This window comes from Melanerpes formicivorus, unplaced genomic scaffold, assembly GCF_026170545.1.
Source record: "Melanerpes formicivorus ecotype bairdi unplaced genomic scaffold, bMelFor1.0.p_v2 SCAF_105, whole genome shotgun sequence".
NCBI lineage: Eukaryota > Metazoa > Chordata > Aves > Piciformes > Picidae > Melanerpes > Melanerpes formicivorus.
The window spans coordinates 92354-119723 of record NW_027142457.1 but is presented as its reverse complement, the minus strand read 5'-3'; the positions used below and the strand labels follow the sequence as shown (position 1 = coordinate 119723).

The following is a 27370-nucleotide window of genomic DNA, read 5'->3' as shown; positions in this document are numbered from 1 at the left end:
TCAGTGGTTTTACCCTGCCTCATCTAGTCCCAGATCTGGGGACTGAACTGGTTACCATGGTTTGTTGTGATGCCTGTCAGCAAGTTGATACTTGCTTGGTCCTAGAAGGCACTTCAGGGATAAGAAATGTGTCTGTTTTTTTCTTGAAGGTAATGTCTGCAGTATTTGGTTAGGGTGCTCTGCCCCATATTCTCCTCTATGAGTGTGCAAATAAACAATGCCATTGCTGATTTGTAGGACATTCTGAAGTGGATATCCTTCATTCTCTGTAGCTAACTCATCTCACTTTGTATAACTAGTCAAAATAAGCTAAATATGGTTGGTGCTGCTAGGTGTCCCAGGGAGAGGGAGTGATTGTTCTGTTCCATGGCTTTTGCTGCTTCTAAGAATTTATTCTTATGCAAAGTACAAAATAGTCTCTGTCTGTATGTGTGTGTGCTAATCCAGGCTAAAAAAGATTGTATGGCACACATATTTCAGCAGTATACAACTGAAGGTATGAATAAAAGAAAGACAGGAGTTGATATCTTTGGGTGAGTTGATATCTTTGGGTGAGTTGATATCTTTGGGTGAGTTTATTTGTATGAAATAAGATGCATAGAGCAGAGTAAGTGCTAAGTGTGTTAACTTGGAATAATTGATCAAAGTACCTCCCAAGTAGTTAGTTTACTTCCCAGGACCTTTGAGAGATGAGTCAGCAACAGCTTACTAATATTTTTGTGGACATAAATAGCAGATGAGTGTCATGAGGGAAAATGGCCTTTCTGCATGTGGAAATGTTGAACCTGTGACAGGTCCTTCCAGACTCAGAGTAAGAAGTTGGTTTTAACCTTTGATTTTGCTGAGCTGAGTTAGTGTAATTTATTTTAAATGCTTTCTATAGAATGCTACTGCTGATGAGAGCCTTAGTTCACTGTACCTCCTGGTTATTATAATTATTAGCATTAAAATACTAACAGACAATCTCTTTCTACAGTGAGGTGGCTGTACAGTGTGGAGAAGTAACTGTGAGGGTCATGCAGTTTTTAAGGAGAATCTCCACACACATAACTCCAGTGGCCTCATTGCAGAGTTATTCTCAGTTAGATCTGTTCTGCACAGAGTGCTCTCCTGGGTGTCTTGGGGCAGGAATGTTGTGGTGCCAGCTGGAGCTGGCTGCCTCGCTGGGACCTCATCTCGGATTGTTACCACACAGTCCCTGGGAGGCTGTAGTTCAGTGGTTTTGGTTTAAACCTCTGCCCAAGAGCAGGGAAGGAAGGGAACGGACAATGCGTCCCTGATCCCAACCATGTCTCCTGTTAGGTTCATAGTCTGAATTCACAGGTCACAACCAGAGGACTCTGTTTCCCCCATACTGCAGGATCAGGCTCTGGGGACTGTGCTAACTTCTACAGAAGACAGGAGAAAGGAAACTATGTACTGCAGTAGATCTTTACAATATTTTGCCCTGGGTAGCTTACTGATTGCTGGCTTAGATGAAGTTGCTTTTGCTTAAAATTTATAGCACTGAAATCTGACAAGAACAGGACAATTTAATTCCTTTCCTCCTCTCTCAATTGTGGCACCAAATTTATTTCATTTCTTTTCCTGCTTGTTTCCATCAGGCAGCGTAGAGGGAGCGCAGCTCCCACGGCTGCAGATCTTCACTTTCATCTCCAGCATTCATGCAGAGCTCCATGCACCACTGACAAATGACATACAGACACAGTGCAATTTCTTCACAGTTTCTTATATACAGCATTTTTCTAATGGCTATAAGATGAGAAGTAGAATAGAATAGAATAGAATAAACCAGGTTGGAAGAGACCTTCAAGATCATCGCGTCCAACCTATCACCCAACACCACCTCATCAACTAACCCATGTAACCAAGCACCCTGTCAAGTCTCCTCCTGAACACCTCCAGTGATGGTGACTCCACCACCTCCCCGGGCAGCACATTCCAATGGGCAATCACTCTCTCTGTGTAAAACTTCCTCCTGACCTCCAGCCTGAACTTCCCCTGGCGCAGCCTGAGACTGTGTCCTCTTGTTCTGGTGCTGGCTGCCTGGGAGAAGAGACCAACCTCTGCCTGTTTACAACCCCCCTTCAGGTAGTTGTAGAGAGCAATAAGGTCACCCCTGAGTCTCCTCCTCTCCAGGCTAAGCAGCAGTAGCTGAGAAGCATATCCATATCTAATCTCGCCTTCACCAGCTGTAGAACTGTTTGATGCATTTGCTCTTTTACTGTATTTGGTGTTGGAAGCTGAGAGCATTCCTTTGTGATCTGATTGTGTTGTAAGCACCACAGATTTCTGTGGAAGGGCTCTACAGTAGTGGAACTGTGCAAGAGCCTAAAATGAATACTGAAGCAATTACTGTCAGTTGGATAAAAATATACTAGGTGCCAGCATCAGAAATGTAATGAAGGTACCAGACCTTTAAACTCCTGATATTTCTTTAATTCATTTGCTTTATAGCTGGGCAAAAAAAAAACAACCCAACAGTTACAGTAACAGCTGTAGTTTTATTCTTTTAACTGAATGATGAGATTATTTCAACTTTTTGTATGTATAAAAAAGGGGGGGAGAGGGGGCATTAAATGAATTGCATTAAAGAAAAGTGACATATTAATAATTCAGAGATAGCAATTTCGTTTCTCAGTGCCTACTTTGGATCCTCATGGTCTAATAAATCTTAACTTCAAAGCAGTTTCTTCAGGATCCAAGAATGGAGCCTGAGTGTTCAGCATTAATGATTGCTTCTGACTTTGATAATTCCTTCTGCATGCAAGGACAGTTTCCCTTGCCTCTGTCTCCCTTTCTTCTCCCCCCCCCCCCCTTCCCCTCCTTCTTTTTTCCTCAAAGCTTTATAGGCAAACTGTTAATATGGACTGGGTGGTGATGTGAAAATAAGTTTTTTGCTAGAACATTGCATTTCCTTGAAGGCATTTGAATTTCTCAGAGCAACATACAGCATAAAGGATGAGCATATTTTCTGCATCAGGTAGTGACCTAATAGTATCAATTTACAACAAAATTGTGTTAAACTCCCCATCTCATAATGAAAGCAGGTAACATTCTATCAGAAGTCTTGTTTTGTTAGGGTATTCCTCTTACCTGGAACAGGAGTGGCTTCTGTGTATCTTCCCATATTGCAAAAACAGAAAAAGAAAGGTAGTCTTTATTAGTAGTAATATACTTGGGTGCCACACCTTGAGTGCTGTGTCCAGTTCTCAGCCCCTCAATGTAAGAAGGGCATTGAGACACTTGAACATGTCCAGAGAAGGGCAAGGAAGCTGGGGAGAGGTCTGGAGCACAGCTCTATGAGGAGAGACTGAGGGAGCTGGGGTTGCTTAGCCTGGAGAAGAGGAGGCTCAGGGGAGACCTTATTGCTCTCTACAACTACCTGAAGGGAGGTTGTAGACAGGTGGGGGTTGATCTCTTCTCCCAGGCAATCAGCACCAGAACAAGAGGACACAGACTCAAGCTGTGCCAGGGGAAGTTTAGGCTTGAGGTGAGGAGAAAGTTCTTCACAGAGAGAGTTAGCTGTTGGAATGTGCTGCCCAGGGAGGTGGTGGAGTCCCCACCACTAGAGGTGCTCAAGAGGGGCACTTGGTGCCATGGTTTAGTAGTCAGGAGGTGTTGGGTGACAGGTTGGACTTGATGATCTTTGAGGTATTTTCCAACCTTATTGATTCTATGGTTCTATGATTTTAACAGCTTAACATTTGTATACCAGCAGTCACCTTTTCTTTACACCTATTGATGTACATTTGAAGACCAGCTTGAGACTACAGACCTTAGAAAATCCCATTCCAAGTTAATGATGTGGATTTCCATCATTAATTTTAAAGTCAGAAAGCTGTGTTGATTTGCTAATGAGAGCACTTCCACGCTCTCCTGTGTATGTTACTCGTTTTGTACATTGACAACTCAGGACTCAGGGTGATATGGAGGTGATGGCTACTCTCAGCAGGACTGTTTCTAATTTACTATGCCTGAAATTCATATCTGACTTTGTCTGGAAGATTATTCCTCGGCTTTCTCAGCTTTCTAACAAGGAAGATGTGTGGAAAAAATATATGGTACCATTTGTAGATCATCAGTTCTACAACTAGGAAAATACAGGCTGCAGTGCCTGGCCTTGAGCAGCACCCCTGTGTGTGTTCACAACTCACTCTGCCCTTTTCCTCCTCTCTCCCTCCTACAGCTGAAGAAAACAGAGGAGCTAAGTGGGTGGCTCACAAGCCATGTGGTGCACACTGGGTTCTTACCAAAGAATCCACCCTGCCATGAACTCGATCCCACTGAAATCTCCCCTTGCCCTCACTCTATTCTGGCAAAAGAAGGGAACATAATCATAGTATCATAGTATCAGTCAGGGTTGGAAGGGACCACAAGGATCATCTAGTTCCAACCCCCCGTCCATGGGCAGGGACACCCCACACTAGATCAGGCTGGCCAGAGCCTCATCCAGCCTGGTCTCTTATATTATGTGATGTAGGACTGAGACTAAAGTAGAAATGTGAGTAAGTGTCAAGAGTCTTCTTAGATATGCACAACCTTTTTCTTCCTCACAACTTCTGTATTTTCTGGGCATTGCCACCCACCTCCTGCTTTATCTCTTCCTGTGAGCAGCTGGACATTCCCTGTGCATTCCCTTGCTGCTTCTGAGTGGGGACAGCCACAGAAAGAGCAATTGCTACAAACTCCTGAAAAAAATTCCTCACTCAAACATATTTGACCCTTTCTGAGCACATCCCTCAGGCTGTATTTGGATTAGTCACTATTGCCTGGTAATGACATTTTTTGTACTACCTGGATGTGCTTTTCCTCCAGCCCTCTCTCCTCTGAGGCATCTCTGCTGGAAAGAGCTTAAAGAGCTGATGCAGCAGAACTGAAAAAGAAAACAAACAAACAAAAAAAAACCCCCACCTATTTCCATGGGGAATTTTAGTGCCCATTTATCATGGTTGACCTTCCTGGGGCGGGACAGCAGTGCTTGCTGTGCCTTTGCATGCTTTCAGACACAGTGCGTTTTAACAGCCTTGTAGCCAGCAGGCTTCTCAATTACCAAAGCATACACTCATATTGCTAAAGAAAAGCAGAAGCAGATGGAAATGGTGTTTCTTCCAAGAGGAAAAAGACACATTGAAGAAGTTAGGATAAGGTATTAGTATGAAGGGAGTCAGGGAATTATAGAAGTAAAGACATTTTAGAGCAGCCCTCTGAAGTGAAGGAAGGAGAAGTGAGCTTTTTACTGCCTCTGAATGTTGTGGGAACATCTGTTGGAAATTCAGTAAGATTCAGGCCCCATCCCTGCTTTAACATTTATTCCAAGTGTACTTTTCAGCTGTGAACATTTGTTAAAGCTCAAGAGAGTTGAAAATCCACAGTGTTTTACCTGCTCCTGCTTATTCCATCAGCTTTGAGTAATGAGCCACCTCTCTCATTTGCCACAGATTATTTGGGCAATTAGGCAATACTAAAAGGAAGATGGCTGCAAGCTTTTTAGTAGGGTCTGTAGTGATAAAGAAAAGGAGATTGGATTCAGATTAGATATAAGGAAGAAATTTTTAACAGTGAGGGTGGTAAAACACTGGCCCAGGATGCCCAGAGAGCTGGTAGATGCCACTTCCCTGGAAACACTCCAGGTCAGGTTGTTTGGGGCTCTGAGCAACTTGATCTGAATGTCCCCAGGAGTTTGCACTGGATGACTTTTAAAGGCCCCTTCCAACCCAAACTATGCTACGAAATTATTCAAAACATCCCTGTGTAACTTCTCTCAGGTGACCATCACAGCATTCCATGGGTTAATTTATGACTGACTAAGACCAAGGGTATAAGTAGGTGCAGTCACCAGAATGTGTGACAGGAATGTGTTTTTCTCTTGTTCACAATGAAGTCCAGGTCACCTAGTGGCTCTTCTTTTATCTTTCACATCTGCCATTTCTCATGTCTCCAGTTTGTGTACATGAGAGGTATGCTGTGGCTGCCCTCAGGCTGTTTTGTGACCCCTGTGGTAGCTTTGGCATCTTTCCAGCATCCGACAGGGTCGGTGGTGTTAGCAGTCCTGTGACCCTAATACATCTGTTGGTTGTGGCTTGATTATCTCACTTGTTCTCACCACTAGGAATGCTTTTAAAAGTGATAAGTCACGTTAGACAGCAACTTCTCTGACACATTGCAGTCCCTTATGCTGCTGAGTGATCGTGCATAATTTTGGCATAAAATCTACCAACCGAGTCAGTGTTTTCAGAGGAGGTACACAGCTTCAGCAGCTTCTTTTCCCTGTATACTTATTTTTCTGTGAAATAGGAGGAAAATATGTGTTTTGTAAATATTTCAGAACAGAAGGATAAAATATTCATCAAATGCACTGGCAAATTTATCACATGGCTTTCTTTCCTTGCTCACCAGACTTGGAGCCAGCTTGCTTTCTTCACCAGACAGTTTTCTTAGATACATGAGAGTAAAATACACACTTCATCTGATCTCTGGCACAAGTCTGATGGTTGCCTAAAATGCTCCATATTGCACCTGACCCAGACACCAGCAGTCTTGCAAACAAGTTGTCCTAGTCTAGATCAGTGACAGGCAGACGCAGGGCTGGTGCTCACATAGAGCATCCCTCACATGCTGAGCAGAGCCTGTGGTGATCGTTTGCAGTGTCTGTGGTCCTGCTGCTTTCTCAACATGGAGTTTTGGATTGTTTAAATAAGAACAGCAAGCACTTGTAGCTTCTGAAGATGTCCTAATGAAATAGTTAAATGCCTCCAGGAAAAGCTTTCTGTGACCCTTTTCCCCATCAAGGCTCCAACACACCAGAGATTTGAAAGCTAAAGCAATCTTGCTTTTGTTTGCATAAATATAGAATCATAGAACCATTTCAGCTGGAAAAAAAACTTGAAGATATCCTAGCACAGTGCTCTTCAGCTGACTGCTTGATGATGTGATGTTAGTATCTTCCTAATACCCATCACTAAGGGAATTTCACAGTTGAAAGAGTTGGTTAGATTTGGTAGTAGGGCAAAAATAAATACATACAGATAGCTCAGCATTGGCTCTAAGTGAGCATCTCAGTATCTTCAATATCAAACCTTAGTTTTGTTATTCATGTTTGAATACTCTTCTTGATGCAGCTCCACTGTGATACAGATACAAGATATGCAAAGCACAAATGACACATATATAGGATCAGGAATAAAAAGCTGAGCAAGGCAGAAATTTTGTCTAAGAGGCTGATGTTCCAAGCCTATGCTCTAACAGCTGGGTAATTGAAATGCAAGCAGTGTAACAAGTACTCCATGCAAGGACTGGTTTAGAACATCAGGGAAATTGTTATGTGGTACTTACAGCTAGTTTGCAAGTACACAGGTGCCCCAAAATACATATATTACTTATCCAGAGATGCACCTTAGGCGCAGAAGACTCTGATGTGTTTGTTTATTTATTAATGCATTCCTAGAAAGGTAGCCAGGATTCAGTTTAGAAGCCTAAAGGAACTACAAGGATTTCAAAACCCACCTGGATGTGTTCCTGTTGCTATGATTATTTTATTTAATAGCTAAAAAATCAATAGATATTTGTATCAAAGTCATTATGCATTTTCATTTTGTGTATGCAAGGGACATAATTTGCATAAGAGAAGTCTCCTTTGTAATTCTGATATTATTGTCTGCCTTGTTTGCTTGGGTGTTTGTTTGCTTTAAATTTGAATGGCTGATTGTAAGACATCCCAAATCAAACCACAGTCACAATCACATGAGGAAGAACAACGAAGCTGTAAGTTTGACTGGTAGCTTGTGGACATTCTGACCTTGCAGATCTGTTGATAGCAGTTGCCATGTATGACTAGATCAGGTGTTTGAAAATGAGGGTTGTCAAAAGCAGTTATGAGTTAGCTCTCTGTTTGCTACTTGCATTCATTACTCTAAATGCTGTGGAAGGGCAAGCACAGGCTTGTTAAAAATTAATGGGGAACTGACTGCCTGACTTATGAAATATAGATGTGACAAAAGACTTCGTGAAGCCTTTTATTTGTTGTGTTGACATCATCACTTCTGTGCAACCACTCTTCAGGTATCTCAGTTGTTCCTTGTAGCTCTCCTTAGAGGTGATATAAGGTAAGGTTAACAAAGTTCACCTTGCAGGTCTTTTGAATTGATTCTAGTCTTGTATTAATAGGCACTTCTGCAACAACAGAAAAGGACCCAACTGTGTTTTGACAGCTACCAGTTTCTTATCAGAAGACAGAATTTATTAGGAATGCTATGCATAGGAAAGGCTGTCAGGAAAGATTTAGAGCACAGCCAGGGTTATGTGTCTGGTAGCTTTGTTTCCTCAAGGCAAAACCCCTGAAGCAATGAAATGGCAACACTTTTATTTTGCAAACACCAACTATTTTATTGTTAGCAATCATTCATCACAGTACTCAACTACCTTTGAGTAATTTGGGAGAGCTGCTTTATATCTTTTGTTGTTGCTTAGGTTTGATTTTGGTTGGTTGGTTGGTTGTCATTGGGTTCTCTGGTGTGGTGGGTTGAAGTTTCCCCCCCAGCATTAACTTTCCCAGGCCAGCTCAGTCAGAAGCAAATGAAGCTGTGTTTACAAGCAAAATCTACACTCTATGATGGAATGCAATGTTCAGTCTGCAGAAGAGAAGGCTCCGAGGTGACCTCATTGTGGCCTTCCAGTATCTGAAGGGGGCCTACAGGAAGGCTGGGGAAGGACTTCTCAGGATCTCAGGTAGTGATAGGACTAGGGGGAATGGAATGAAGCTGGAGGTGGGGAGATTCAGGCTGGATGTGAGGAGGAGGTTCTTCACCATGAGAGTGGTGAAACCCTGGAATGGGTTGTCCAGGGAGGTGGTCGAGGCCCCGTCCCTGGAGGTGTTTAAGAGCAGGCTGGATGAGGCTCTGGCCAGGCTGATCTAGTGTGGGGTGTCCCTGCCCATGGCAGGGGGGTTGGAACTAGATGATCCTTGTGGTCCCTTCCAACCCTGAATTAAACTATGAAACTATGAAACTATGAATATGTACAAAGTATACAGGATTTACAATATTATACAGGTATTTACAATTAGCAGGGACCAGGGAAGCCTGTTTCACTGCTCCCCCCTAGCCCCCTGTCCCAAGAGAGAGAGAGAAGCAGAGAGGAAAGCAGTGGGATAGGCTGAGCCAAGGCCAGCCGATAAGCAGGTTAATCTCTCCCAAGCGAAGCAAGACCAGCAGAGAACAGGAGAGAATTGTTATGGTACAGTTCCTCTTCTTCTAGATAATTATCCAATGAATTTGTTTAGAATAATCTTTTGTTTTCCTTTTTACACCCAATAGTGATTTATTTCTATTTCTCTACTTTTCTGCTCGAAAGCTGTAACTAAATTTTAAAGGCAAAGCCTAAAACCACCACATCTGCTTTTGTTCTTGGGGGGTGTGTGTGTTGTGGTTTGGGGTTTAGGTTGTTTTGTTGTTGGTGGTTTTGTTTGGTTTGTTTTTTTCTTTAATAGATTTTGGAGCCTTCTTAGACTTTATAGTCTTAACCAGGACCCAAGATTCATGGCTTAAAATTCAACACAACTTTACTATTCCCTCCTGCAAAAACTCCAGCTGACCAGTGGCTTCCTTCTGACCCATGCAGCAACCTCTTTCTCACCAAGCCCCTCTGGATTTCTGGCTGTCTTGACAAAGTTTTATATTTTATGCTGTCCTGATTGTGTGCCACACTCTTTCCAGGCTGCTGTGTGCTGTGAGGCTTTACTCTCTCATGCCTTTAAGTTAGACAAATATGTTCTCTTGAAACTAAGAGTCAACTGACCTCCTAGTTCAGGAATATTCCAGTGAGACTGCTCTCAGCTCTCGCTGTTTGAATCACAATGAAAAGGAAGGAATGATATCTCATGGATGGAGAAGACTGAGGATTTGTTGAGTAGGTCTAATAAAGACCTGTTTGTCCTGCAATGAATTATTGGCATTGCTATGCATCAGATTTTGATGTGATATGATCCAGTGAATGAAAATAGCATAGGGAGGCTCAGGGGAGACCTTATTGCTCTCTACAACTACCTGAAGGGAGGTTGTAGCCAGGAGGGGGGTTGGTCTCTTCTCCCAGGCAGCCAGCACCAGAACAAGAGGATACAGTCTCAAGCTGCACCAGGGGAAGTTCAGGCTTGAGGTGAGGAGAGAGTTCTTCACAAAGAGAGTTGTTAGCCATTGGAATGTGCTGCCCAGGGAGGTGGTGGAGTCACCATCCCTGGAGGTGTTCAAGGGAGGATTGGACGTGGCACTTGGTGCCATGGTTTAGTAGTCATGAGGTCTTGTGTGGCAGGTTGGACTTGATGATCTTTGAGGTCTTTTCCAACCTTATTGATTCTAGGACTCTATGTTTTACAAATCAAATTGTTTTTAAATTCTCCTCCCACAAAAAAAATAAGGGGGGGGGGGGGGGAGAAAAAGGAAAAAAAGAAGATAATAAGAGTTAAAAAATACATCTGACCTTGCCTGAATAGCTTATCAAGCTAACCTTTATTTCTTTTTTTACATTAGATGATCAAAATATTTAAGACTAGGGAGATTTATTTTAAATGATTTAGAGTAAGCTCTTCGTTTGTCTCAAATATTACTTCCCTAAGCTGAAAGCTGACTTACTCCTGACAAAGGAATGACTTAATTTGAAGTTCATATGGAGAATAGTTATTAAGTTGTCTCTCATGTCCTGGCTTACAAGGAGATTGCTCTGTATGCTAATTTAACAGTCAAAATAATAAATAGCTCCTCTGGAATCCAGCCCACAAAGATGACAGGAGGTGAAAGGATGGAGGTGGAAGGCTGAATGCGGTGTCTCAAGGGAGCAGGGAGGGTGTGAATGGAGTAGGCCGACTTCCTTGATTTTTAGAGGTCACACATATTATTGCTTTGGAAATTACATGTTCCTCAGTGTTATCTGTTGGAAATAGCAGCCTGTTATAGACAATAGTGAGGAATCAGTGCTTGAGCACTCTGGAGGCAGCACATCTGTTGTTGTGACTGGTAATGAATGTTTGAGGGATGGCTTTGGTAAAGGAGATAGAAACCAAGTTGTAGCTGAACTCTTACATTCGTACAGTTTCCCATAATCAGCAGGATTCCTGGTTTCATGGGAGGATCTCAGAACACCAAAGTAAAAAGAAGATTGTGATCATTAAAAATTTTCTGTTTATTCCTTGCCCCAGCAAAGTGAATCTCAATGCTGCAGCTGATGATTGAGAACTGTGCTGTGTTTACGGGTTGGTGCTCTGCTGGTGCTCAAGACGCATCTCTTGAAACTTATCAGCTCTTCCACTAGCAGTCAAGGAAGAACAGAAAACCTCACCCTTGTGAAAAACACAGAAAACCAATGTGGAAGTGAAAGATACATCCCCTTCATAAGCTGGGTCATCCCTACATCAATGATTCATCTGAGATCTTTCCCTAGCTCTGTAGGCTGCTAATATATCAAAAGCTATTCACGATACTGATGTTCAGGTACAGAGGATGAATTCAAATTCCTTAACTTTTGATTAACTCCAACTTTTGAGGAGCAAAGTAGAAGATATTTTAGAATTCAAGTAAAGTCCTGTGATAGAATTTGTGTGGAGGTGGGGAGATTCAGGCTGGATGTGAGGAGGAGGTTCTTCACCATGAGAGTGGTGAAACCCTGGAATGGGTTGTCCAGGGAGGTGGTTGGGGCACTGTCCCTGGAAGTGTTTAAGACCAGGCTGGATGAGGCTCTGGCCAGCCTGATCTAGTGTGGGGTGTCCCTGCCCATGGCAGGAAGGTTGGAACTAGATGATCCCTGTGGTCCCTTCCAAACCTGACTGATACTATGATACTATGATATTATGATAACTTTGTTTTTTAAGGATTTGGATAAAAGAAAGTGCTGGGTTGTGCACATTGGGCACAGCAACCCCAGGCAGTGCTACAGGCTGGGGTCAGAGTGGCTGGAGAGCAGCCAGGCAGAGAGGGACCTGGGGATACTGGTCCATGGTAGGCTGAACATGAGCCCAGGTGCCAAGAGGGCCAGTGGCATCCTGGCCTGTATCAGGAACAGTGTGGCCAGCAGGAGCAGAGAGGTCATTCTGCTCCTGTACACTGCACTGGTTAGGCCACACCTTGAGTCCTGTGTCCAGTTCTGGGCCCCTCAGTTTAGGAAAGATGTTGACTTGCTGGAAGGTGTCCAGAGAAGGGCAACAAAGTTGGGGAGGGTTTTGGAACACAAGCCCTGTGAGGAGAGGCTGAGGGATCTGGGGTTGCTTAGCCTGGAGAAGAGGAGGCTCAGTGGAGTCCTTATTGCTGTCTCCAACTACCTGAAGGGAGGTTGTAGACAGGAGGAGGTTGGTCTCTTCTTCCAAGCAACCAGGACCAGAACAAGAGGACACATTCTCAGGGTGCACCAGGGGAGGTTTAGGCTGGAGTTAGGAAGAAATTCTACGCAGAGTGATTTGCCATTGGAATGTCCTGCTTGGGGAGGTGGTAGAGTCACCATCACTGGAGGTGTTTAGGAGGAGACTTGGTAGGGTGCTTGGTGCCATGGTTTAGTTTACTAGGTGGTGTTGGATGATAGGTTGGACGCGATGATCTCAAAGGTCTCTTCCAACCTGGTTAATTCTATTCTATTCTATTCTATTCTATTCTATTCTATTCTATTCTATTCTATTCTATTCTATTCTATTCTATTCCATTCCATTCCATTCCAATTCCTATTCCTATTCCTATCCCTATTCCTACTCTATTCTGTTCTATTCTATTCTATTCTATTCTATTCTATTCTATTCTATTCTTTCTTTGATTTAGCACAATAAAAAATGTTTCTGCTTCAAGCTACTGCTTAGCTGAAACTGTGGAAAGCAAGCACAAAAAGTTCTCCTTCAAACTAAAGATTAGCTGAAATTATGGGAAGGAGAGCTTAATTCAAGCTGTGCCCATGAGCTGCTGGATAAGCAAGTGTAACTATTAGTTGTTTAATCTGAAATGGTTAAACATAAAAGTGTCAATCTTTTCCTCTAAATAGTGTTTAGGGAATAATGTAATGAATGGCAGTCTTTAAAAGCAGCCTGGGCATACAAACAAGCCCTATTGTTTTCACTTATCTGGCTTCTTATTCCATTGTTGTGATTGGTTTTCATTCCCATTGCCATTACAAGCAGATTATGGAGTGTTCCAGGCTCTTGGTTTGCTGCTCTAATTTGTGTGCAGCTAAGTTCTGAGGTGAGGATGAATTCACTTGTTGTGATGAGCAGCAGGTGCTCTGTGTGGTGTCTCTACCTGAAAGATGCATGATGAGACTATGTATCATGTTCTTACCACTGTTTTGATGGGAACTATCCTGTGTTTTCCTGTGATGTTTCTGAAAAGCAACATTTCAAAGTCACTTGCTGGTGCAGATGGTGCCGCAGTAACTGTTTATGTATAGCTGCATTTGAGCACCTGTGAAAGGCAGGGGTTTTATGGAATGAAGAAGAGAAATTGGCAGACAACACTGTGGATTTAATTACCAGGCTGTGAAATTTCCAGCAGGTGCAGCTGTTCCTTTCTTCTGACCTTATCATCTATACATACTTCTCCATTTTAAGAGATATGAAGTACATGTGCATTACGTCCTACAACCAAAACCAAACACTTCCCTCCTTCCCCCAGCACTTCCTTAGGTTTGCAAGATAAGAACAATTCAATTTCACTTTCTTTTCAACAGACTTGAGAATAGAATAGAATAGAATAGAATAGAATAGAATAGAATAGAATAGAATAGAATAGAAAGAACAATTCTATTTCACTTTTCTTGAGAATAGAATAGAATAGTATTAGAATAGAATGGAATAGAATAGAATAGAATAGAATAGGATTTGAATTGAATTGAATTGAATTGAATTGAATTGAATTGAATTGAATTGAAATGAATTGACCAGGTTACAAGTGACCTTTGGGATCATCAAGTCCAACCTATCATCCAACATCATCTAATCAACTAAACCATGGCACCAAGCACCCCATCCAGTCTCTTCCTAAACACCTCCAGTGATGGTGACTCCACTCTGACCCCAGCCTGTAGCACTTCATGGGGTTGTTGTGGCCAATGTGTAGAACCTGGCACTTAGATGTGTAAAATCTCATGCCCTTGGACTCTGCCCATCTGTCCAGCCTGTCAAGGTCCATCTGCAGAGCTCTCCTACCCTCTAACAGATCAATACCTGCCCCCAGCTTGGTGTCATCTGCAAACTTACTGATGATGGACTCAATCCCCTCATGTGTAGCAGGATATGAAGAATCCCAACAAACTCCTTTAAGAAACTGGAGGATTTGGCCACTGAAAGCCTGCAGTTTGCCATTAGTATGTATGATTGATACTCTAATCAGCATTTTAATGCAGGAACAATGTATATAAACTGATTATCCTCTCTTTCCTCTTTAAACACATGCATAATATTTGTTTAGAAGATTTCTATCTCTTTTCCCTTGTTTCCAGTGTGTGCATATAAATACACACAAAAGATAAACCATAGTGTGTTGTTTATACATTGGCACATCTTCAACTCTTTCAGAAACTGACTTTTCTCTTTATGAGTCTTGCTTTCCTTTTGGTGTTAATGACACATTTCTGTGTCATTGATGATTTTGCTCTCATAAATCTGAGCATACTGCTGCTTCTGTCCTCATACTATCCAGAAGAGCAGATGACTAAGAATGAACATAATCCTCATTTTATGGTCAGCTGGGAATTGTACCACCGTGCATGTCCCCAGGGTGTGCTTTTTGGCTGGAAAAGGCCTTTAAGATAATTGAGTCTAACAATTATCTAACTCTGTCAATGTCCCTTAGGATCCAAATTCCCTTATACCATCCTCATGCCTCTTGGCATCCCCAGCACATGCTTCTTATAAAGGTGGCTGGTTGCAGGTACTGGCTGAGGGCCAGTGAACAGTAGGACTGGGAATAGCTCATTGTTTTGGGCAATAGCTCAGGGTCTGCATTTTGTGCATCTCCATCCAGTCACAAGAACCTTAAATGAGCATCAATCTCGCCTAGACCACCAGAATGAGCTCTGAAAAGGGAAACTTCTCCAGGTTCTATTTAACACTGTGGGTGGATGGGACAAAACTATATTAAGGCTGGAATAGTACTGCAGTTAGAAGGCTCTCCCAGATGCTGTGCAGAGAATAGAATACAAAGAATCAGAAGGTGGAGGTGAGAGGGAGAAGTTGGCTGGAGATGGTATTTGTCCATTAATGACACAGGAGGAAGCAAACAAATTTGTAAAGCAGAAGCAAGAATATATCAGCTGGGGTTGTGCAGTAGTCTAACTGGAGAGCTCAAAAAAAAATCAAGGAAGGGAGGGAGGAAGGGAAGGAGGGAGGGAGGAAGGGAAGGAGGAAGAGAAGGAGGGAGGGAGGGAAGGAGGGAGGGAAGGAGGGAGGGAGGGAGGGAGGGAGGGAGGGAGGGAGGGAGGGAGGGAGGGAGGAAGGAAGGAAGGAAGGAAGGAAGGAAGGAAGGAAGGAAGGAAGGAAGGAAGGAAGGAAGGAAGGAAGGAAGGAAGGAAGGAAGGAAGGAAGGAAATAGTGTGACTGATTTTAAATATACAGAGAAATAACATGTCATGGGAGAACTGATAGTGCCTGTCTGCACAGCTTTGGTGAAAACATGCCTGAGGTACTCTGTGATCTCTTCATTCTGGAAAATGACAAATGATAAATGCTGTTACTGGAAATGATTAAGCATCTCTGAGAAATGTGTTCATGGGAAACCAAAAAATAGATGAAAGACCTTAGAGGGAGAAAACTCAGTGGTATGGCTGGAAACTCATGGTCATTTCTTATCCTTGACTTCCAGGGCTTGATCCCTGCACAGGCTGCAGCAGTCACAGTTTCAGAGATTACTAATCTATGTTGTCCAGTGCTCTTATTGCTGCAGACTTCCTTCTCCTCCTCACTCTTTTCACACAATGCTGTGTCCTGTGCAGGGTAGGCGAAGGATCTGCAGGTATTGACAGTGGATGACACTTGCTTTTCAACAGGATCTCTTTGTTTTCATAACTGGGAGGTTTCTCACAGCTGAGATTTATTCAAAACAGGCTATATAGGAAATAGAGAGATGCCACTGGCTAGTAACCTGACCACTAAGTGCAAGGCAAGGCCCTCCCATCTGAAAACATCCCATCTGAAAACATCCCATCTCCCATCTCTGGTAAAACTGGAGAAGGTGGCATAGTTTTACTGATAGTGTGCAGCCACATTACATTTTGTCTTGCATTTCTTGCCTTGCATTTCTTACTTATCTCAAATTGGTATTAGATAGTCACACAGTGTCCTCTGCCCTGGAGACAGCCACATCGAAACTAGGATGAGTATAGATTCCACAGCATTAAATTTGTAAAAGGTTTTGGGATTCCTCGAGATGAAATGAGCTATATAAATGCAAGCTGGCATTATGTTTGCAAAATCTGTGTGACTGAGAAGATCAATCTTCCAGAGAAATGTCAGTAGATACAATCAGTTTATTATTTCTGGAGGCTGAGAACAAGCAAGGGATAGAAAATAAACTCAGCCAACCGACTGAAATTGATCTGGTTTAGCTTCTTTTTCTCCCTGAAAGAAAACAATGGAGTCTGAAAAATATCCAACAATACTTTGGACTTGACCTTTCCTTGGTCATATATCCTATAATCCTTAGGTATCTTAGCCTCTGCCTTTCTCTACAAGAGGAAATGTGGCAACTAATCATGAACATATATATTAGGATAGGATAGGATAGGATAGGATAGGATAGGATAGGATAGGATAGGATAGGATAGGATAGGATAGGATAGGATAGGATAGGATAGGATAGGATAGGATAGGATAGACCAGGTTGGAAGAGACCTTCAAGATCATTGTGTCCAACCCATCAACCAATCCAACCCACCTAAACAACTAAACCACAGCACCAAGCACCCCATCAAGTCTCCTCCTGAACACTTTCAATGATGTTGACTCCACCACCTCCCCAGGCAGCCCATTCCAATGGGCAATCACTCTCTCTGTGTAGAACTACTTCCTAACATCCAGCCTAAACCTCCCCTGGCGCAGCTTGAGACTGTGTCCTCTTGTTCTGGTGCTGGCTGCCTGGGAGAAGAGACCAACATCTGCCTGTCTACAACCTCCCTTCAGGTAGTTGTAGAGAGCAATAAGGTCACCCCTGAGTCTCCTCCTCTCCAGGATAAGCAACCCCAGCTCCCTCAGCCTCTCCTTATAGGGCTTATGCTCCAAACCCCTCACCAACTTTGTTGCCCTTCTCTGGATTCGTTCCAGCAAGTCAACACAGCCCAATAAATCTGTGATTAAATATTTAAAAGCTTTTCTTTCAAGGTGCTTTTTATTTGTTTGTTTGTTTGTTTTTAAAGTATTACTTCATGAAGTAGAAACCTGTCCCCATGCTGGTGTGCTGCAGGTGGGGTTTATGCACAGAATGGCCAAATGATCTACTTTCAGCCTGCTGCCTAGATTGCTTATTAAATAGGCTCACTGAGGAGAAACATTACTTTCTTTTTTGCATCCCATGTCAGCCCATTGATAATAATTGGATCCAAAATTCAGAACGAATGCTTCCTGCAAAGAACTTGGCAAAGGAAGCTCGTAGTCCTGGCTCCAAAGCCTAAAAGCCTCAAAGGTGCCTAAAAGAGAAGGCCCTCAAGAAGACTTCAGTTTTGTTTCCTTCACCAGAACTTTAGGCTTGAGGCAAAGAGAAAGTTCTTCACAAAAGGAGTTGTTGGCCATTGGAATGTGCTGCCCAGGGAGGTGATAGATTCTCTATCCCTGGAGGTGTTCAAGAGGGGACTGGATGTGGCACTTGGAGCCATGGTTTTAGTACTCATGAGGTGTTGGGTGACAGGTTGGACTTGATGATCTTTGAGGTCTTCTCCAACCTTATTAATTCTGTGATTCTAACTGTCTCCACATCTTGAGGTGTCATTGTAGGACAGAACTAAACCACATTTATTTTTTGGCAAGTTGACTGTGCTTGCTAAAATGAAGTAAGGTGTTGTGGTCAGAGCCTATTCAGGTAGGCAATATCTTTTATTTCACCTACTGAAGCAGCTGGGAAAAATAAACTAGCTTTCATTTATGTGATGCTTTTATGAGGTCACAAATAAGTGAGAGGAGGGAGCTGCATGTTACAAATGTAAATTCTTGAGATGGAAGTAGATTATAAAGATCAGTGGAGTGACATCTTTTATATTTCAAGTCCAGACTGATCTGCAAAGAGGTTATAAAGGAATGATATATGTTGTAGTGGCTCAAGAAAGCAGCTCTTTACCTATATCAGTGAATGCCTTGTGCAATTGTCTCATAAACTAGCTACAGAGCTGATGCAGGCAAAGACAGTTTTACTAATGTTTAAGTATTTCAGTGAAGTTATTGAGTAATTCTGATTGCAACTGGGAAGAATAGTTGGGTTGGTTTACAGAATGCAGGAACTGAAAGTATTGATAGGGTTATCAGAGATACAGTTGACTTACTGAATAATGAGAATCTATTCTGAGGTTTCATTCTCAGAGAATTGCTGGCAATTAAACTCCCAAATAAATGTAACTATTAAATATAAAGTTTCTCTGTTCCACATGGAAATCTTCAGGCTGTGGTTTCAGGATCTCAGGTAGTGATAGGACTAGGGGGAATGGAATGAAGCTGGAGGTGGGGAGATTCAGGCTGGATGTGAGGAGGAGGTTCTTCACCATGAGAGTGGTGAGACCCTGGAATGGGTTGTCCAGGGAGGTGGTTGAGACCCCGTCCCTGGAGGTATCACACAGTATCACAGTATCGCTTAGGTTGGAAAGGACCTCGAGGATCATCGAGTCCAACCTATCAACACAGACCCCATGCCTAGACCATGGCACCAAGTGCCACATCCAATCTCCCCTTGAACGCCTCCAGGGTCGATGACTCAACCACCTCCCTGGGCAGCACATTCCAATGATGAATGACTCGCTTGGTGAAGAACTTCCTCCTCACCTCGAGTCTAAACCTCCCTTGGCGCAGCTTGAGACTGTGTCCCCTTGTTCTGGTGCTGCTTGCCTGGGAGAAGAGGCCAACCCCTTCCTGGCTACAACCACCTTTCAGGTAGTTGTAGAGGGCAATGAGGTCACCCCTGAGCCGTGGTGTTTAAGACCAGGCTGTATGAGGCTCTGGCCAGCCTGATCTAGTGTGGGGTGTCCCTGCCCATGGCAGGGGGGTTGGATCTAGATGATCCTTGTGGTCCTTTCCAACCCTGATTGATATTATGATACTATGATACTAGGGGAAGAGCAGCCCACACAAAGCTTTGTCTGGAGCTACTTTCAAGGTAGTAAGATGCCCTTAAGAAAATAAATCAGAGCTAGATGATCCTTGTGGTCCCTTCCAACCCTGACTGATTCTATGATTCTATGATAACAAATCTGATCCTGTGTATGTACCATTTTCTTCTTCTAGTTGGCAGTGTCCAAAAGGATTAAAATCATCGTTCCAAGAGGCAGATGTTGCATTTCCAAACTTTGCAGCTCAGCTGCAAAGCTGCAAAGCTGTGCTGGCAGCTGGGGCTGTGAGGAAGCAGTAGTGCTCTGTGGAATAGAGAATAAAGCATAGCTGTGATGTTACAGGTAAACACTGATAAGTCTGAATGGTAAACAGCTTTTTGTTTATTTGACTTTGGGGATTTCTTCCCCAGTGTGTTTAAAAGATAAAAAATTCTATCAAAGGGCAAATAACTGCTATCTTTTTGCTGCAGGAGGATTTCTACACCCAAGCTCTGGTACAAACATGCAGGACTGCACTCTCTGGTCAGGAAGATCCCATCTCTGAAGGTAGCAAATTAAAGATGTGCACAGCAGGGATTTCTGGATCTATTCTTTGCCTGCTTTTCTAATTTTACTGCCAGCAAAGCTTGGTTTCATGGTCCTGTGCTGCAAAGACTAGTTATCAAGAGAAATCAGCTTCATATCCTGAAGCAGTCTCTGCAAATAGAAGTCACACTTCAGGTGGTGTCTGCAGAGCTGGTCTTTTGATATATTGTTCTGCTTGCACTTAAGAGCAGATGATACTGAAAGCATGTGGCAGTTCTCTCTGATGCATATGCTTATGTGAGACAATCACCTGTGGTTCATAAGCCCTGAAAAGTGCTAGCTTTTGACTGTTGCTAGAGGAGGAGAGGGAGAGGGGAGGGGAGGGAGGGAGGGGAGGGGGAGGGGAGGGGAGGGGGAGGGGGAGGGAGGGGAGGGGAGGGGAGGAGAGGGAGGGGAGGGAGAGGAGGAGAGGAGAGGAGAGGAGAGGAGAGGAGAGGAGAGGAGAGGAGAGGAGAGGAGAGGAGAGGAGAGGAGAGGAGAGGAGAGGGAGAGGAGAGGAGAGGAGAGGAGAGGAGAGGAGAGGAGAGGAGAGGAGAGAGGAGAGGAGAGGAGAGGAGAGGAGAGGAGAGGAGAGGAGAGGAGAGGAGAGGAGAGGAGAGGAGAGGAGAGGAGAGGAGAGGAGAGGAGAGGAGAGGAGAGGAGAGAGAGGAGAGGAGAGGAGAGGAGAGGAGAGGAGAGGAGAGGAGAGGAGAGGAGAGGAGAGGAGAGGAGAGGAGAGGAGAGGAGAGGAGAGGAGAGGAGAGGAGAGGAGAGGAGAGGAGAGGAGAGGAGAGGAGAGGAGAGGAGAGGAGAGGAGAGGAGAGGAGAGGAGAGGAGAGGAGAGGAGAGGAGAGGAGAGGAGAGGAGAGGAGAGGAGAGGAGAGGAGAGGAGAGGAGAGGAGAGGAGAGGAGAGGAGAGGAGAGGAGAGGAGAGGAGAGGAGAGGAGAGGAGAGGAGAGGAGAGGAGAGGAGAGAGGAGAGGAGAGGAGAGGAGAGACCAGATTGGAAAAGACCTTTGAGATCATCAAGTCCAACCTATCATCCAACACCACCTAATCAACTAAACCATGGCACCAAGCACCCCATCCAGTCTCTTATGTCTATGTGTAAAATATCCTCATTGCCAGAAAGGCCAGTGCTTTAATTCATTTAAAATATTTCTTTCAATGAGAGACATGAATTTGAGGCAAGATTCACAGGTAAAAATATGAAAATGAGTCATTTGTTTTCCTGTTTTGATCTCTTGACATGGTCAGAGTCCAAGCATCCCTGCCAGCAATCTGGTGGATGTTAGGATTACAGAGGCAGTTTAGGAACATAACATGACTTGACCTTGCTTGGAGCTTGTCCAGCACCCTGTGTTTTCAGTGCTTCCACGAAAAGCTGAAAGTTGATCCAAATTCATTTCTAAATGAACTGCCAAATACATGAGCAGAAATGCTAAAATGCACAGATGAAGTGCATTATAATAATGATGGAATTTTATTGCCTGAGGGATATTGAGGGGAGAAAATCAGAATGACCTTTCAGCTGATGGTTATTGTGTGAATTTGACTTCTTGCTTTTTTTTTCCTTTTCCTTTTATTGTTTTTTTCCTTGGGTTTTGTTTTGTTTTGTTTTGTTTTGTTTTTAATTCCAGAAACATGGGTATATTATTCTGAAATCTCATCAGTGTGATTACAGTTGTTTTCTTACCAGAAGTGTTGTTTTTGGCAGCGTACAAAATAACCTGCAGTTTGGAACTGTAAATCTTTTCTGTCTGTCTGAATGGAAGCCAAAATGAGAATATACAAACACAGGGATTTAGCATATGTAATTATTTCCTGAGTAGCAGTAAACACACATCATGGTTGCGTTTGAGGTAATAGAAATGTTGCTGTTTGCCTGTTTTAAGAAGACTTTATGAATGTAAAAGTCTACAAAAGTAATTTCCCCATTGCCATATATCCACTGTGCAGCAAATCCATGGAAAAGGTAGAAGTTGTTGGTTGGTTTGGATTACATGTTCTTGCTGTTAGATCTTGCTGTACTACTGCAAAACAGTAGCTCCACAAGTTAGATCTTGCTGTACTGCTGCAAAACAGACCAGATACACAAGTTAGATCTTGCTGTACTACTGCAAAACAGTAGTTCCACAAGTTAGATCTTGCTGTACTGCTGCAAAACAGTAGTTCCACAAGTTAGATCTTGCTGTACTACTGCAAAACAGTAGTTCCACAAGTTAGATCTTGCTGTACCGCTGCAAAACAGAGCAGTTACTCAAGTTAGATCTTGCTGTACTGCTGCAAAACAGAGCAGATACACAAGTTAGATCTTGCTGTACTGCTGCAAAACAGAGCAGATACACAAGTTAGATCTTGCTGTACTGCTGCAAAACAGAGCAGATACACAAGTTAGATCTTGCTGTACTACTGCAAAACAGTAGTTACTCAAGTTAGATCTTGCTGTACTACTGCAAAACAGAGCAGATACACAAGTTAGATCTTGCTGTACTACTGCAAAACAGTAGTTGCACAAGTTAGATCTTGCTGTACTACTGCAAAACAGTAGTTGCACAAGTTAGATCTTGCTGTACTACTGCAAAACAGAGTAGTTACATGAGTTAAAGAACAGCTATTTTTTTTTTCTTCTAAGTACTTTGTCTCTAGAGGAGGACTATGCAGAGACACTGAAGTAAAAAGATCCTAGCTGCTGGTGGGAACTGCTTGTGACCACCCATTGCAAATCAGTATTTCTAAGTTACACTCAAATGGTGGGAGATATTTTAAAGGAACCTGAATCTCACTTGGGCACACAATAAAGGAGGCTGGGACATGCCTAGAGTCACAATCTCCTGTCCATGTGCTATGTCTCTCGATGTTCTGCCTTGTCCCTGGATTTTGAAACCAGCACCAGCTCATACAGACCATTTTAACTTAAACTTTTCACCCAGTGCTCTGCTTTCTTACATTTACAAATTGCAGCTGTTATCAAGGCCCATAAATGTTATGAGAGAAGGATCACCCCTTTAGCAATGCAATTTAAATAATCTTCCAAGCCTTCCTTTCTTTTCCCCTGCATATAAAGCACTGTTTACCTCGGTGATTATGGTCCCCATAATCTCCTTAACACAAATTGAGATAACTTGAACTACCAGACCATCTAAAGCAGTAGTAGACTGAATCTAAGCCTGGTGTTGTGCAGAAAAGTCTACTTTATCTTTAAAAAAACCCCAAACAATTAAACTTTGCCAGGAAAATCCACACTGAACAGAAAATGTATCTTGCATTGAAGCTGTAATGCCTTTAATAACTTTTTCTAATATCTTTTTTCATGTCAAGAGATTAAAAGCACACAAAAGAAACCCCCCACAGAAAGCTGGGGGTAAAAATGATTAATCTATTTCTTGTATAAGCTGTGAATTTTGTATTGGTGTCACTGATGCAAAGTGATTGAGAGAAGCACATAATTTGTGATCCTCTCTTTGTTTCAGAGTTCCTTTTCTGGTTGTCTACACCTTCCACCTGCTCTTTACAAACCTTTCTGTGTGATTCTGGGAGTCTAAGCCATGTTTCCTTTTCTGAGTCTACTCTGAACTTTTGATTTGATTTGGAAATCCTTTGCTTTTCCCATGTCTATCTGCAGCTGAGGAAGGTTAGGTTTCTATTAGATTTGATCCATTACTTGCTTGGACTGCAGTCACTGAGGTTAACTGTTCTTTGTTCCTTGTCTGGCCTCTGTGTCAAAACCCTTTCACAGTGTGATGATTACATACATCAAAAGTTTGTATTGCAGACAGTTTTCATCAGATCAATACCATAAACTCAAAATTGTCAATTTTCCATTGAGAGAGTCACCTCAGACTTCAGAAGGAATTAGGAACAACATTTGCAAAACACATGTTGTGATATTCTCACACTGAGTGATAATTAACTCTGTGAGTAGCTGAAAGTGGAGTCACCATCCCTGGAGGTGTTCAAAAGGGGATTGGATGTGGCACTTGGTGCCATGGTTTAGTTGGTTTAGTTAGTCATAAGGTGTTGGGTGACAGGTTGGACTTGATGATCCTTGAGGTCTCTTCTAACCTTATTGATTCTATGATTCTATGATTCTCAGGTTTATTGTGCAATTCAGCCTATGGGCTTGGGATCTGACTAACTTGTTTATAAAACAGTGGGGTTGGGGCCACATCAGGACATGAATCTTCTTCTACAAGCTCTGTGTTGCATTTTTCAGCCCCTTTCCTTTCAATAGTTAGAGCTCTGATTGAAGAAGCAAGCCACATACTCACTTGCTTCATTAGCAGTGGAAAGAAAATTGAAGCATCTGTCCTTAACAGCAGGTTAGATTGAACAGCACCAGAGGCAAATACCTTTATTTGCTGAATCCTAAAAACCCAAACAAAACACAAAGCAAATACTGTCTCAGCCAGGGGACAGGTAAAGTGAGAAGTTCATAGGCACAAGATATGTTCATTAGAGAAGCAGCCCAGACTTGCCTGCCTTTGCCACTGAATGATGGAGTTTGGGAGATGCTTAGCTAACCTTGAACCTAGGTCAGTGGGTGTACAAGCTAGAGAGCAGGTTATGCTTTTATTGCTCTGGAACTCTTCTGTCTCATGGCAGAGAAAAGGATATTGGTCAAAAAATCTCTTCCCATGTTCTGGAAGGCTTGGCAAGAGAAGGAGGGCTCAACCATTCCCTAGAAGTATGGAGAGCTGCACCCATGGGCACTGGTGGGTGAGTGCAAACACTCACCAAGGTATGGCAAATCAGGATGTTTCTCCGAGGAGTTGCTGAGGCCCAGGGTAGATGAAACACATGGCTAATCACCTGGTTTAACTCCAAGCTCATTAAACTGTAACTGACAGAGTTTCCAGCTTCTTATTTTTATTTGGTTTTAATTCATTGAGATCCCTGCAGTTTGAGGTGTGCTGGAGTTCATGTTGTCCTGCTCACTGCTCTCAGGCATGAAATATGCTCAATCTTCAGCTCCTTTGTCATCTGTGGACAATCTCATCTGAGTGTTAAACCAGCATCAGGTGATACTTGAGTTCCCACTGTGTACCTGAAAGAAGGTGATTGGATATTTTTGGTGAGATGATAAGCTCACTGCAGGGTAGTTGGACTAGATGACCTTTAAAGGTCTCTTCCAACCCAAAGTGTTCTACAGTTCTAAGATAAATGGATCCTCTAATCATTTTAAGGAGTGACTGATGTCATTAGTAGGACAGTTTTAGGCTATACCTTTCAAGTTTCTCATAGGTCTTGAGCAGAAAAGAGGGGAAATGTAAACAAATCACTATTGGGTGTAAAAAGGAAAATAATGATAAGTCTACACTGCAGCCAAGGTCAAGCAGAAGCAAGTTAGTATCTCTCCAGAGTGAAGAATCAAGGAGAGAAGAAGGAAAAATTTCTTTGGTGCAACCAATCTTATGGTAGATATCTCTCCAATGGGATTGTTTAGACTTACCTTTGTATTCCTTTTTACACCCAATAGTGATTTGTTTACATTTTACCTCTCTTCTGCTCAAGATCTATGAAAAATTTTAAAGGTATAGCTTGAAAATACCACAATTAGCTTCCTGGAAAGAAGCAAGTAACTTCCTCTTCCTAAAACCCAGCCCCCTGACCTGAGAGCAAACGAGGGTGGGACTGTTATGAAACTCTTTTATTCTGAACTATCTGACAGTTTTGCATGAACTGTCAATGTGTACATGTTTGTTCTTAATTCTGATATCAGCCTTCCTGTTAAGCATGAACACAAAATTGAGGTTGATTTCTTTAAGCCTCAGTGCTATAAACACAGGACAAACACTGGATACATCCTGCAGAGTGACATATTGAAGTTTTTGTGAGGGGAGTATTCACATGAGTAATCATATTCCCATATCTCCTTTGCTTCCCTTTTTATCTCTGTCTCTTTTGTAATTGCTGTCATTTCATGGCAAAAAGGATGCTCTAAAACAGAGTTCAGAAGAGTTTAGATTCCTAGTGTTATTAGTTCTTAGGAAATGTGGGACCATGGTTTAGAGACCAGGGGTCAGACCAAGCCTTGAGAAGCTTTAATGCTCCCTCCCAGTTTCCCTCTTCTATTCCAATTCCAGCCTGTCATGACAATGACTTTCCTGGTCCTGCTGGATACACTAGCCTGCTGGATCAGGCCAGGATGCTGTTGACCTTCTTGGCCACCTGGGCACACACTGGCTGGTATTCAGCCAACTGTCAACCAAGACCCCCAGGCCCTTTTCTGCTGGGCAATTTTCAAGCTACTGTGCCCCAAACCTGTAGCATTGCATGGGGTGGTCGTGACAAGCTGTGCTGCTGCAGCACTGAAAAGTTTCAGAGCTGAGAGCAGTGGCTTCACTCAGAGCCATTCAGTGGTTTAAAGGTTGACCTCCTCCTGCTTGATTTCTTGTGCAGCAGGTGGCTCACGGGGAGCTCGTTTGCAGTGTCCAGCTCTCACAGCAGGCAAAAGTATTAAAGGAGACAATTGAGGGTTTGTTCTGGCTGTTAAATAGAAAAGTACAGAGCACAGCTCAATAAAATAAAGGGCAGAAGAGGAGGTGAGGAGGGCAGAAGTGAGCCACACAGAGTGGAATAAATTATTTCCTTCACTCTGGAATGAAAAGTGGATGTGAAAGCTCTGAAATGATCAGCACACAGTGCACTGCTGAAAGGAGTGGGCTGCCTCAGGTGTAAATAGTTTGCTTTATTTTGTTAGCAGAAATCTGCTCTTTCTAATGCTGAAAGCTGCGGACCTCATGTGTCAGAAAACATGAGAGATATATGATATATATATATATATATATTTGAGGGGGAAAAAGAAGAAAGAAACAAAAATGAAATGAAAAAGGTGATCTCAGAGCTGTGTACTAATTGGGCTAATGTCAACATTTCACAAAGCAGGTTTCCTGAAGCATATGCTTTAGTAGTTGATCTATAAGCACCTAGGGGATAAGAACAGAGTTTTCAAGTACTGATGGAGTTCAGCTAACATATTTCTTGTGACAGGTTGCCAGTCCTTCTGGCTAAGGCAGAAGCATTGGATGATGCTTTAAATTCACACGCATACCTTCACACAGTTTCATCTGATGTTCTTACAAGCAATCTATGGAAATAAATTGTAAGTGAAGTAGCTGACTGATGGGTGATCACCTCCACTGAAAAGCTTGATGTAGTTGTCAGTTCTTAGTGGTCAGTTGTTAAGCTGGAAGGGATCAAAGAGGTAGTCAGAAACCAGCAGTAAAAGCTGTTCCCAGTCCAATATATTTATGGATGAAGGTGCTGTGGGAAAAGAAAAAGTAGGTTGTGAATGCACTTTCCTGGAATCCTCATTTACCTGCTTTGCCATCACAACACTGAGAAAGTAAAAGATTTACCAACCAGTTATATCCAGACACTGTTCATCAATGCAGCCTCATTTTATCTCACCTCAGCTTCACTGTGATTTGAATTTGTTATGTTTACATCAGTTCTGCTCGCTCCTGAGCATATACAAAAGCTGGATGCTTAACAGGGGTCAAATTATGTCCCTTTGGGCTTAGAGAATACACAAATTTTCT

The 27370-nt window shown here is 42.8% G+C and overlaps 1 long non-coding RNA gene across 2 annotated transcripts in view; it reads left to right on the top strand.

Moving 5' to 3' along the window:
* Window positions 1-27370, top strand: part of LOC137455699 (uncharacterized) — a 97253-nt gene that overhangs the window by 14899 nt on the left and 54984 nt on the right. For both annotated transcript variants that reach the window (XR_010990875.1, XR_010990874.1), the window contains exons 4-5: window positions 19439-19605; window positions 19734-19809. This is a non-coding gene — a long non-coding RNA (uncharacterized lncRNA). The remainder of the gene's footprint in view (window positions 1-19438; window positions 19606-19733; window positions 19810-27370) is intronic.